The 12,500-nt window shown below is 46.8% G+C and overlaps 1 protein-coding gene across 1 annotated transcript in view; it reads left to right on the top strand.

Moving 5' to 3' along the window:
* The window catches only part of LOC142899572 (DNA-binding protein SATB1-like), a gene marked incomplete at its 5' end in the record, with an annotated part of 19,251 nt that extends 18,971 nt beyond the window's left edge, over positions 1–280 (top strand). Inside the window, one exon of the mRNA XM_076043216.1 lies at positions 1–280. This exon is cut by the window's left edge and continues 2,243 nt beyond it.
* Positions 281–12,500: the final 12,220 nt, after the last annotated feature.

Below are 12,500 nucleotides of genomic sequence, written 5' to 3'. Positions count from 1 at the left end.
AGAGAAGAAAAACAACAACAACAACAAAAAAAAAACAACTCGATGTCTGCAATGTGTCTTCCTTTTGGTTATCGATCCAACCCACAAAGCTGTTCCTGTATAAAAACCCTGTACAAAAAGTGTTTCCTTTTTTTAAATGAGTTTAATTTCAACGAGAACACCAGTTATTTTGTTACGACTGACTGTTTTATAAGTGTTTGGCGGTTCCTCTCTGCAGAAATGTTCTAACTAGAAGTGGTTATTGATTGTTAATTACACGATTAAACTGTTTGTATTGTAACACGGATTTCGTGGCTTAACTTGACTGAGAGTGTTTGGGGTGTGGCTGGTCCTGGGACGTCGCCATCTGGTGGAGAGTCGAGGAACTGATTGGTCATCCAATCGGAAGGTGATTGGATGACCTGTCTGCCGTGGGCAGGCGGACCAATCAGGTCGCTTCCTAAAAATTCAGCCAGGAACTAGAGAGGCTTGCTATTGGCGGAGTCCAACATTAGCGACGGCCTTGCTACCCACAATGCACTGCGGTAATCCAGAGCAAACAACACATTTTCCACCATGAATACATTTATTGTTAAAATTTGCTTTAAAGGTCACTTTTTAAATCCTATTTTTCCAAATAGAATTTCTCAAAAATATATTTTTATAGTGTTTAGTGCAAAGTGGTCTCAGAGGGCATCAGGGTTTCGTGTGACATCACAAAGGGCTGATTTCCACAGGTGTGTGTTCTAGCGTGCATGTTTTGAAAAGTGAAAAAAAAAAGTAAATGGATTTTTGTTGTTCACCAGCTGGATTAAAACAGAGTCTAAAAAAAAGAATCTCAGAATAGCGTGGTAGCGCTACCTCAGCGCTTCAAGGTTAACGCTAATGAAATGATTGGCAGCAGCTAGCTTCACGCTGCCTGTCATGTGATCTATCAGGGTACTTCCTGGTTGCATCCCAACCACAGAGAAGCTGCTTTGTTGTGACTTGGTGAGAGGAACATGAGCACAGGTCCAGCATTGACACGTTCTTGGTACCAATATATGTATATACATACATGCATACATACACACACACACACACACGTATACAGTACATATACATACATATATGAAATATTACACATATATAAAATAGTGCCTGATCATTTCTCGGGACCATCTCCTGCGTCAGAGCCCCAGCTGGCCGTCCTGACGAGGCTCCAGTGAGTCCACACCTGTGAGAAAAGGCAGCGCAGGTGCGCCGTGACCTGGCAATGAACCCTGGGTGAAGCCAGGTGTGTGTCTGTGTGTGTGTGTGTGCGCGCGCGCGCACGTTTAGGGGAACGATCCTCAGCTGCTCACACCCGGCCGGCCTCCTGCTACTCTGGTGAATCTTTCGAAAAGGCACCAACGGTGAAGCGTCTCGTCTTCACATTTTGGTAAAGAGGCCCTTTTAACCTCATCACTGTTATTTATTTCCTGTATTTTGACACGACGAGTGACTTTGCCAGCGTCGAGTGAAGGTGACGGCACCAACAAACTACGAGCAGCAGCAGCAGCAGCAGCAGCAGCAGCTCATGTTCCTCCTCATTATCGCTGTTTTCTTTGGGATCAGCCATGTTTGCCTCGTCCTCGGGGAAACTTTCTCCTCACAGATGGCTAATATAGTCAGTCAGTCTTGGAGGTGGCGGCAAGAATGTTTGGAAAATGTTTGTTTGTTTTTCTGCGCGCAGGGAATTCTAAATTGATCAGGTAAGGAAGAAAAACACACTTTTTTTTTTTCTTGGGAGTGAAATTTCTTTTTGATCTGAGCTGCTCCGGCGTCTCCGTCCGTCAGGGCTGCCGAGAACCCTGCGGAGAAAAGGTTCCACTCTTTTCAACACGCAGAGCATCAGTGGGACAATATTGGCACCCGGATGGATCCCAGACACCCAGTTTCTCTCCAGGCAGCTTATTTCTTAAAGGAGAAGAAACAATACTAAAAAAAAAAAAAAAAAAAAGATTTGGTAAATAAAAAAAAAATACTGAGGTGAAAATTAACACACACACACACACTTCACACTGAAGTTTTGTTTAATCTTTTTTTTTTCAGTTTTATCATAATTGAATTGCCTTCTCATAAAAGTTGAAGCTAAACACCAGGATGACAATTCTTAATAAAATAAAATTTTAAAAAAAATCATTCAAACGGTTAAGATTAACAATGGATGTGAAAGGATTTCCACTCAAAACAAATACAAGATGTATTTGTTTACATTTTTTTTTTATTTACGGTCCTATTTCTGAAAATTGATCAAGTGACGAAAGCCACAATACAGAAAAATATACTTTTAGGCTTTAATATATAAGCCATCTATAGAATATCAGAGCATTCAACATCTTCAGCTATTTTTTTTTTAAATATTCTTTTTGCTCATTAAATTTAGAAAAAAAGTTATCATTTGGGTATTTTGCAATTTAAAAATGTTCACAATTTCACAACAATAACAATCACAATTCTAATCACAAATAATTATCCCCCCCAATAGTTTATGATAATGACAACAATAAACAGTCACACCGCTCTGAAATCTAGACTTGATATGTAAATTTCTCAGGGCCACGCAATATAGACGTCGCCGAAGACAAAGTCGCGCTTCCCAAAAGTATAATTAGGAGTAAATGTGTTGCGGAGCGTCGGCTCCGCTCGTGACACGTCGCGCGTTCTGCCAGTGATGTGTTTCTCCTTTTTGTGGCTGCGCGTGGATGCACATCTGCAGGACGGACACATGTGAGGCGCGTGGCCACGCTCGGCTGGAGGCGGAGACTCCCAGAGGAGCGGCAGGACGTCAATCACCGGCGCACATTAACACTTCAGACAGCCCCGAGTGCCGGCGTGCACGTAAGCATCCCGCCTCTTTATCTGCTCCCTGCGTGCGTGTGTGTGTGTGTGTGTGTGTGTGTGTGTGTGTGTGTGTGTGTGTGTGTGTGTGTGTGTGTGTGATTTTTTTGCAGCCACTGTTTGACAAACCCCAACACTTCACTGGCAGCAGTCAGCTTGGGGATGAACGCGATATTGATCGGCAGTGAATAGCAGAAATTTAAACACTGTAAAAGTTGACCAGAACTTTGTCATGTTTTCAGTTTGACAAAGCAAGATTGTCAAACAGACCCTCAGCTGTGTCTTCGGCCCCCTGTTTTATCTATTTATTGATTTATTGATTTATTTATGAACTAATAATTGAGCATATTTTTGTTGTTGTTTTTTTCCCCAAATGATCAAAAAAAAAGAAATTCAACACAAACAACAATCGTGTCCTGTTGGAAAACACTGTTGTTGACTGTATTGTCGAGGCGATCGTGGAGAGGAAAACGTTTACCGGCTGAAATCTTGACTGGATTGATGAATCATTTTTGAAAATCATTAAATCTCTTTGTGGTCGTCAGGCAAATTTTTTTTTTCTCGCAACTTTTCCCTAATTTTTCTACGACTTTTACAGACAAACCTCAGAAACGTATATGGAAGATACGTTGGCTATTATTCATTCCGCATTATTTGCGACCCGTTAGCCAAACGAAATGCATCGCCCTCTAGTGGTCGACTGCGGTTCTTGGGGCTGAATCAGTCCAAGCCACCTCAGAAGATTGTGCCAATTCTGTTGTGTTTGGGGTTGATGTTTGAGGAGGAGGAGGAGGAGGAGGAGGAGGAGGAGGAGCCTCCAGCTGAAGCTCTGGCTTCGACTGGTGCACCACCAAGAGGATCCTGCTGGATGGATGGATTTGTGTGTAGTTGGATGGAAGGTAGGAGGAGGATGGGTGGATGCAGTATCCCAGGGGTGTCAAACTCATTTTGGTTCTCGGGCCACTTGGAGGAAAATCTATTCCCAAGCGGGCCGGAGCGGCAAAATCACGGTCTGGTGATAATAACGCAAAAATAACGACAACTTCCAGTCGTTTTCTTTGTTTTACTTTGTCCGTGTTCTTTGAGCACTCTGCACTCTGCACCAGTGCTGCCAACTCCTCAGTAAGGAAAGTCGATATTGGCTGTCCTGAAAGTCGCTCAAAGTCGCCAAATGACCTCATCGTCTAATTTGCATAATTGACAATTTGCACTTGGTCGCAACGGAACAACACCTGGAAAAGTCGCTAGAGTTGTCGCTAGTCGCTTTTGACAAAAAATAAAAGTCGCTATGGGGAGAATAGAATAGCGACTTTTTGGGGGGAAGAAAGTCGCCAAGTTGGCAACACTGCTCTGCATCAGCTTTGTCTGTTTCCACAGAGACGTTCTGGGGCAATGAGGGCAGCCAATAGGAGACATTCTGGGGCAATGAGGGCAGCCAATAGGAGACATTCTGGGGCAATGAGGGCAGCCAATAGGAGGCGTGAGGGGCCGATTTGCTCAGCCCCAGTATTGAGTTTGTTTGCGAAGCAGAAACGATATTGCGACGCCAAGTGGACACATTGAGAACGGCACTTTCTTTTATTGGAAAAATTGCAGTTTTTATATTTTGCAAAATCATCTCGCGGGCCGGAAAAAAAACAGTTTGCGGGCCTGATCCGGCCCGCGGGCTGTATGTTTGACACCCCTGCAGTATCCAGTTTGCTTCCAGGTTTTCCTTTTGAACGTCAGATACAAAATAGACTAAAATAAAAGAGCTTTGCAGACTTGACTGTGATTCCGCACGACGTCGTCATGGAAGGCCGAAGGTTTTGAACCTGCGTTGCACGAAAAAAAAACGTAGCGGCTCAACTTTTTTTTTTTTTTTTTAACGGAGGAAGTCGTTCACGCCAACAACAACAACAACAACAACAGCAGCAGTGTGGCAACACGTCGCGTGGCTCGGCTGCAGCTGCGGCGCTCTTGTGCGTGCCAGACCTGCTTGGTAGGTTGAGCGGTCGATGGTTAACCACACCTGTCAGCACGCAGCGTGTCCGCCAATTAGCCGTGTTTGGGTAAACAGCGGCAGACACGCGGTGGGAACGTCGCAACTTCTCTGCAAGTTTTTTCGAGCACAGACAAATTTGGAAACCTGCTAGCGAAAGCGGTAGCTGAGTGCCGCTAGCCAATACGGTCGGCACAGCAGTGGGCGCTAACGGATTCCTGTTTTCTTTTTTCTTTTTTTTTTACCGCCAGGTTAGTGTGTGTGTGGGGGGGCGCTACACTCGGGTTGCGGCTCGCTAACGAACGTGGGCAGGTCTGACGCCAGCCCTCGGGATGGAGCGGCAAATCAAACAGGAAATGCAGCAGAAAGCTTAATAAAGTTATTCTAATGATTGCAATCTTGACAGAATCGCGCACTCACTCACTCACACACACTCACACACTCACTCACACACACACACACTCACCTCATCCCTCCTCCTACACCCTCCCCCGCCGTGCAAGCTGAACATCCCCTCAGATTAAATCAAACCCGTAAAAAACGTGGGAACAGACGGCGGGAAGGTGCAGAAAATTAATGACATTAATCAGCGAGTCGCCTCCGACCGCCGCCTCCTCCCGGTTCCCTGCACAAACCCAGTCAGGTGGGATTGGGAGCGTCCTTCTGATCGGATTAATTCGACAATATCATGCTCGCGTTAACATGCTGCCTGGTCTTCCGGGAAGGGAAAATTACAAAAAAAAAAGAAAAAAGGAAAAAACCCCCCCACTACCTGTTCTTATCTGATCCTGATTATTAGCAGCTGCAATAGCGGCGCTAGCGTAGCTTCAGGCCCCCAGCGTCTCCAGGACCGTAGAGCTTCTGTTTCTGTCGCTATCAGCTGTTTTCACATTCCAAACTTTGATATGACGGCGGCCAAATTCCTCGGCTCGACCTTTTCTTCTTTGTTTTGCTCCGTCCCAGACAAAATGGCCGGCTGATGGAATCTGTGCTGTCGAGGCAGACGCAACAACAACAACACGGTCGACTCGGCTTGGCTCGGCGCCGCCCGGACCCTCGACCCCCGACACACACACACACACACACACACACACACACACACACACCTTAGCCCCGCCCCCCTCTGCTCATCGACCTCAGGCACAGTGTTGTTAAACGGGCCGACGGACTTGAGGAGCTTCCAAGGAATTCCGCTATCTTCAAAGTCCTGGGGTTGCCGTGGCGGCCAAATAACAACAAAAAACAGTTCTGGAGTCTTCAGAAGCTCTCTTATGTTTCCGCTTAGACAGAAAAAGTTGGTTGAACGTGTTCCTTGAAGGGGAGGAAGAGCTCATGGGGTGACTGGACCAACCTCGGGTCAGTCGCATTCAGGAGGACCGGTCAGATTTCCAGGTGGGATATGAATGGAACAGTTTTGATGTATTAAAGTGAACTTTTGCTGAAAGTTAGTCGTGATTAATCAAAAAACAAAACGACAATCATTTTTTGTTCTCCTTTACGAGTAAAAAAAAAACAAAAAAAAAATCTTTCAGCCACTGCTAGCAGCATCCACGCTAACTTCCTTAGCATTAGCTAGGCTCACAGTCACTTCCTGTGTTGTGTGAAATGACAACCAGTTCAGTTAAAAAAAAAATAAAATCAGACAACAAAAGACAAATGGGAAAATATTTGGCCCTGGCACTTATCTTCCTCCCCCATGAGTACAAAACGAATGTCGCCGCTTACTGGTGCATCAGACAACACCGATCCGGCAGAAAGAGGAGGAGGCGGAAAAAAAAAAAAGTCAAAATAAAGCTCCTCTATTTATGGAGTCTGTGAACTGTTGTTGACGCGGTGGTGGTGATTTGTGCTGAAGTGGCCTCTTGTTATCTGAAGCACTAATTGAACCCATTTTTCCTTTTCCAAACCTTCTTCCCACTTTTCCATTTTAAAGCAATAATGCGTCGACTGGCGGCGCCACTCGGCGCACGCCACTCGTCACGATGGCTCCACTCAGGCATTGACCAAAACAGACTCGAGTGAAAGTCGCGTCAGAAATGACTTTTTTTTTTTTTTTTTTTTACACAAAAAAAAAAAAAAAACGAAAAAAATAGAAAAAAAAGTGAAAATACATCGGGCGTCAGAGTGGACGGCCACTCGTGAGCTGAGCAGTGGAAAAATGTTCACTTTCAGCCTGTTCTTCGCCGCGCTTTTCCAGAAATATTGCCTGCTGGCCCCCCCCACGACGTGAATCCCTAAATGTCCTTTAAACCGAGTCGAACCCTTGCAGTATTTGAGCCATATTGAAGTTACTTCTGCGTATTTCCCCCGCCGTCTGTTTGCGACAGAGTTGTGATCCTGCAGCCGCGGCCGCGTCGACACGTCCCGCTCGCCAATCTGCATCGCCATCTTCATTCGCCACCCCCACCCCACTCCGCCCCTCACTCGCCGCCGCCCCCTCCGCTCCTCTGATCATAATTGCACAGCGACAGATGGCCAATGGCGGCGGCGCGCAACCATACAGCGTGCATAGAGATGTGCTGGCGGCTCGGAGCAGGAGCGGCTCTGAAGCGCTCAGGTGTGGGTTGTTGTTGTTGTTGTTGTTGTTGTTGTTTCCTTTCCCTGCTTCTTTCCCATCCTGGCTGTTTGGCTTTGCCTATATTACACCTACTTCCTCACTTTCTCACCAGAACGAGGCCCGACCGGCGTGAGAGCGCGGCCGAGTTGCAGCCAAGCAGCGAGTTTGCAAGTCGTTAATCTTGCCGTTACCCGTGATTGATGGATGCGGCGGCCATGTTTGAAGAGGGAGTGGGGTGGGGGGGCTTTCTTAGCAAACATGAGAGCTCGTCGGTGACAGGGAACCATCAAGAGGAGGAAAAATGGAAAGAAAGCAGGAGAAAAAGAAGCGGTGAAATTGCCTTAACAGCTGTGCAGGGGATGAATAACTCGTTAGCCGCGTGCGTTTTAAGTAATCAAATCCCGAAACCTCCCTCTCTTACACACACGCACACACACACACACACACACACCCTGCCCCCACCCAACCTCCTCATTTGCAAAGGGGGCGGGCAGGAGATGCTAATTAAAGTAATAAAGAGAACAAATCTTATCAAATCGGGAGGTGGAGGTGTTTTTTTTTTTTCTTCTTTTTTTTTTGGTAGGATGGTGAGCTTTTAGGTGTTTGGTGGATGTGATGAAGGGTGGGGAACTGTGTGTGTGTGTGTGTCTGTGTTGGGGGGAGGGGAGAGCCAGGCTTACATCTGTATTCTGCAACACTGTGCAAAGGTGCCGTTTCATGTTTAATTAATTAAGCGCTTTTGCTTTAGCTGCATCTCGACGAATGTGATGCCAATTAGATATCGAGGAGAAATTGTTTATTGTTTAATTAATGGCTGATATCTGGGGAGACAGAGGTGGCTTAGCCCTGTGTGTGTGTGTGTGTGTGTGTGTGTGTGTGTGTGTGTGTGTGCTCAACCGAAAATGAGCATCAACTTCTGGTTGAGCTGAACAGGAAGTTGAACGTGTGCAAACTGCACACCTGCAAACTGTCCTGGACTGGTGTTTTGTTTTTTGAAAGCTGAAAAGCTCCAAACTGAAGCATTTTGAGTTCGTCGGAATACAACCAGACAAATCAGCATCCTCTGAGGAGAAAGAGGCGGAGCTACAGCCAGGGTTCAACTGCGTCAGAAACAGGAAGCTGCCGCCAGACTGCGTCAGCATCAGTTTATTGGGAGGGCAAAGACCTAAAAGCACTGAAAGTTTTTTTTTTTTACTCTCTGCTGCTGATTGGCTTCAAACGAACTTTAGCTTAGTGGCTTCAGGGGGGAAATGCGATTGGCCCATTTCAGCTGAGTATGTCAGCGGGAACAGGCCCCACTGAGATAACAGGGTTAGGGTTCAAGTTGAAAGATCACGTGGACAAAAATATGCAATATATCTTTAAGAAACCTTGTGTAAGCAGGGTGAAAATCATTCTGGTTTTTACTATTAGGGGTATTTTATTTTGTTAAAGTCCGTCACTTCCGGTAACCTCCGGTCGTGGGCAGGTACGTCAGCACAGACGTATCTGTCGGGCTGCGGCTGTCCAATTGCGTCATACATATATACATATATACATATATATATATGTATATATATATACATATACATATATATGTTTATTTTTGACTAATGTACGAATGTGTATTTTGGTTTACGTCGCGAATGTTTGTTTTGATGTACTGAGTGGGGAAAGACTTCTAACTATCAGTTGTGAATTTAATCAAGTTAATGTGTTAATCCAAATGCACTTTATTAAGAAATGTTTTATTTTTTCGTTTCCCTTTCTCATTAAGTCTTGAATTTTTTTTTATTTTTTTTTATTAAATATTGTGTACACTGGATATAAGAAAGTAAGATATTGCTGTAGTGACAAGGTTGTGTTTGCAACATACAGGCCAGGGTTCCGGTAGAGAGTCAGACCCCGACCGATGGCGAGCTGGGACTCCAGAACCTCTTCTGGTCTGGTAGGAGCCTCTGGAGCCTCTGGCCTTCTTTATCTGTCCTCTCACCTTCTGTTTCCACTTTTCTCTTTTCTCTTTTCTCTTTTCCCTTTTCCTACGCACACACACACAGCCCTTCAGCCATTGGCGGCAGCAAACTTGGACTCGAGCTGGATCTCCGTAGTATGGTTGATGAACTGAGTGTTGATGCGTCTGCACTGTGATGTGCGCCGCACCATCTATCTGCAGGCTGTAAATATCAGTTTGGTTGAATTTTGCTTTTTTGTTTCGGTGCTGCAGGTTCGCAATAAAAACGGGGACATTCAGCGATTCTTATCAGCAGGGTACAAAAGAAGCGGGTGATGCAGGATGAACTTCATCCCCCTGTGGTCAATGAAGTCACTGCAACACCTGATGACAATCTGTTGCTGCTCCTTTTTTTTTTTTTTTTCCTTTTATTATATTCAAAGCCACAGCATAGAGGCAAAGTGAGCTGAGCTCGTCGTCTCCAGTCGGTGCATGAGGTCACGTCTGGCCCACTGGAGAAAAATACAACAGATTCACCTCTAATCTTCATCCTTCCTAAAACTCTTCTCTCTCTCTCTATTTTTTGAGCTGATGATTAAAGTGAGTCGACTGATAATGGAGAGTGTAAAATTCTGTAACTCTTCCAAATCGTTATTTTTAAAAACAAAATGTTGACGCTCAAAAAAACTACACAAGCAAACTTGCATCCTTCAGTCAAGTGCTGCAGGTGTGGCGGCTCCGCTATGATTCCAGCAAAACACACTTTACACAACTCTGGGTGCAAACTGTTGTTTCATTTCAACATCACACTCAGGATTTTCACAGGATTTTAATGTGAAAAAGCAGAAAGATTTTTATCTCCCTTGAGCTGATTTAGTTTAGTTTTTTAAATTCTCACTGTGACTTGAGTCTTTGAAGAGCACCTCTATTCATTGTGCTGCAGATCTGCCCTTTATGATGTCACAATGTTGCGCCCTGAGCAGGTAGAAGAGGACAACAAAGCTTCAGTCTTAGCAGGAAGCTGCAAACAGAGGGCTTACACATTCAGTTTTTAAGGCGAGTTCAGGAAGTCAAATAAAGATCTGGGAGTCGCTGCCGCAGCTTCATTGTGACTTTAAAAAAAAAAAAAAAAAACCCAAAAAACCCCACAAAGTTTCCATCAGTTTGTCCGTCATCGGAGCCTCGGACCTGCGAAACGAGCCACCGAGTCGGACCCGAGTCAGAAATAGACTCGTCATCGAGCCGAAGCCGCCTGACCTCCGCAAACTTTCACAGCATTCACACCATCATACAAAAAAAAAGAAAAGAAAAAAATCCAATAAAATGGCTTTTGTTCCCCGGAGCTTCCTGCCATTGAAAAGGCTGCTGAATTATCATTTTCCTCGGGCAGCGCCGCTGCCGCCTCTCATGTACCGGCTGCCAAAGTCAATCGGTGAAAACACAGATGCCACGCCCTCCCGCTGGCCGTCACGCCCCCCTGCTGGCCGCCACACGCCCTCGACGAACAGCCACTGTTTTTTGGCACGAGCATCCCCCCCCCACCACCACCACCACCCCCCCGCCTCTCAGCGTCCCACCGAGCGGCGTCTGATTCGAGCAAGAGCGGCCGCGTTGAGGAAAGGCAGCGACAAGCGGCTCGCGTGGTCATCGGGAACGTGGGCGGGTTCGCAGGCGGCGGCCGCCGTCTTTAATTCATGGCCGCCGGGAGCCTTAATTGTGTTGACGGAGGCCTCGCTGACTGAATCTCCCCCGCATTTAATCAGAAGTTTACAACTTTCCCATCGCCTTCGTCGCCGTCCGAGAGGAAGCAGAGCTGAGCTCGACGGCGAGGACGAGGACGAGGACGAGGACGAGGGGGGGGGAGAGTGTGCGTGAATTTTAATTGCGCCGCTCGCAGACAAACGCGACGGCGGCGACACGCACCGGCGTTCCCCGAGGTATAAAAATTTAAAATCAACCGAGTAAGAAAAGAAAAGTCGCCTTTTTAAAATGGGGCGGAGGGGGGAGGGGGGAGGGGGGTGTCGGGGAGGGGGTTAGGAGGTGGGAGGGGGTGGGGGGGGGGGTTGTTGTCGCCGCCGCCGCCGCCACTGCGATGCCACATCCAAATGAAGAGAGAGGCAGCGAGAGAGCGGGCGGGCGGGCGGGCGGGCGAGGGACTCAATTCCCCGAAGAAGGTTTATTATTCTGCTAAAACGGAGGAGTGCTAGTCAGCGGTGCGTCAGAGTTGCTCTTTGAAGACATTAAAAAGCTGAACGCACAACAAAGACCAGATGTTCCAACATGCCTTATTTATGCAGCCGTCAGCCTGCTGCTTCCCGTGTCCACAGAACAGCCGCATATTTCTGCCTCTTTAGCTCCGCCTCCGCTGCCTCTTCTTCTTCTTCTTCTTCTTCTTCCTCTGCCGCCACAGCCGCCGCCCTCCAGGAGCTCCTCCAGAGTATCGGCCCACCTCCTCCAGTCCGGCGCCGACCGGACCCGGAGTTTGAGTTCGACCCGGAGTTCCGTCCTGCCAGTCAAACTGAAGGAAGTCCCCCCCCCCACCCCCCCCCTTTGCTTCTTTTGCTGCCTGCAACTCTGCGATGTCACAGAAGAGATTCGTGAAGCAGATATTTTCAAAGTTAGTTTGCTTTGGGAAAGAATTCAGAAAACAGAAAAAAAAAATAAAATAGTGGCATGTTGACGGCAGGAGTGGGCGGAGCTACTTGGCAGCAGGAAGAATGAGAGGAGAGCGGAAGCGGCTGGAGGATTTCATTGGTGGACTGGCTGAGTTGTAGCTCACCTGTAGGTCGGCCCATCGGCCAGTAAGAACGCTGCTCTCAGACCAGATCACCTCAGCTGAGTCTGCGTCTCAACCGATCCTGCAAAAACCTGCAAAAACCTGCTTCCAGTCAAGTTTACATCATTCACATCAGTTTCAGCCATATAAAACAAATGTAAATGTTTTTTTTTGTACATTTACAGGCCGCATAAAATATACAACACAGGGTCACATGACGTGGCGTGATTCATGTCCGAGGAGGAGGAGGAGGAGGAGGAGGAGACTGAGATATTTTTGCTGATGTCAAACTTCGACCTGATTGGACAGGAAGTCGCCCAGAAATGAACCCTATGGGGGGGGGGGGGGCGGATGTCCGCTGCTTTGCCTGCCGTGACAGTGGAAGAACTCTGAAACAGTCGCACACGACGGAGAA

The sequence above is a fragment of the Nelusetta ayraudi genome, unplaced genomic scaffold, assembly GCF_046127955.1.
Source record: "Nelusetta ayraudi isolate G7.1 ecotype Tasmania unplaced genomic scaffold, CSIRO-AGI_Nayr_v1 ptg000074l, whole genome shotgun sequence".
Lineage (NCBI taxonomy): Eukaryota > Metazoa > Chordata > Actinopteri > Tetraodontiformes > Monacanthidae > Nelusetta > Nelusetta ayraudi.
Note: the sequence above shows the minus strand (reverse complement) of the source record. Positions and strands in the feature narration are given on the sequence as shown.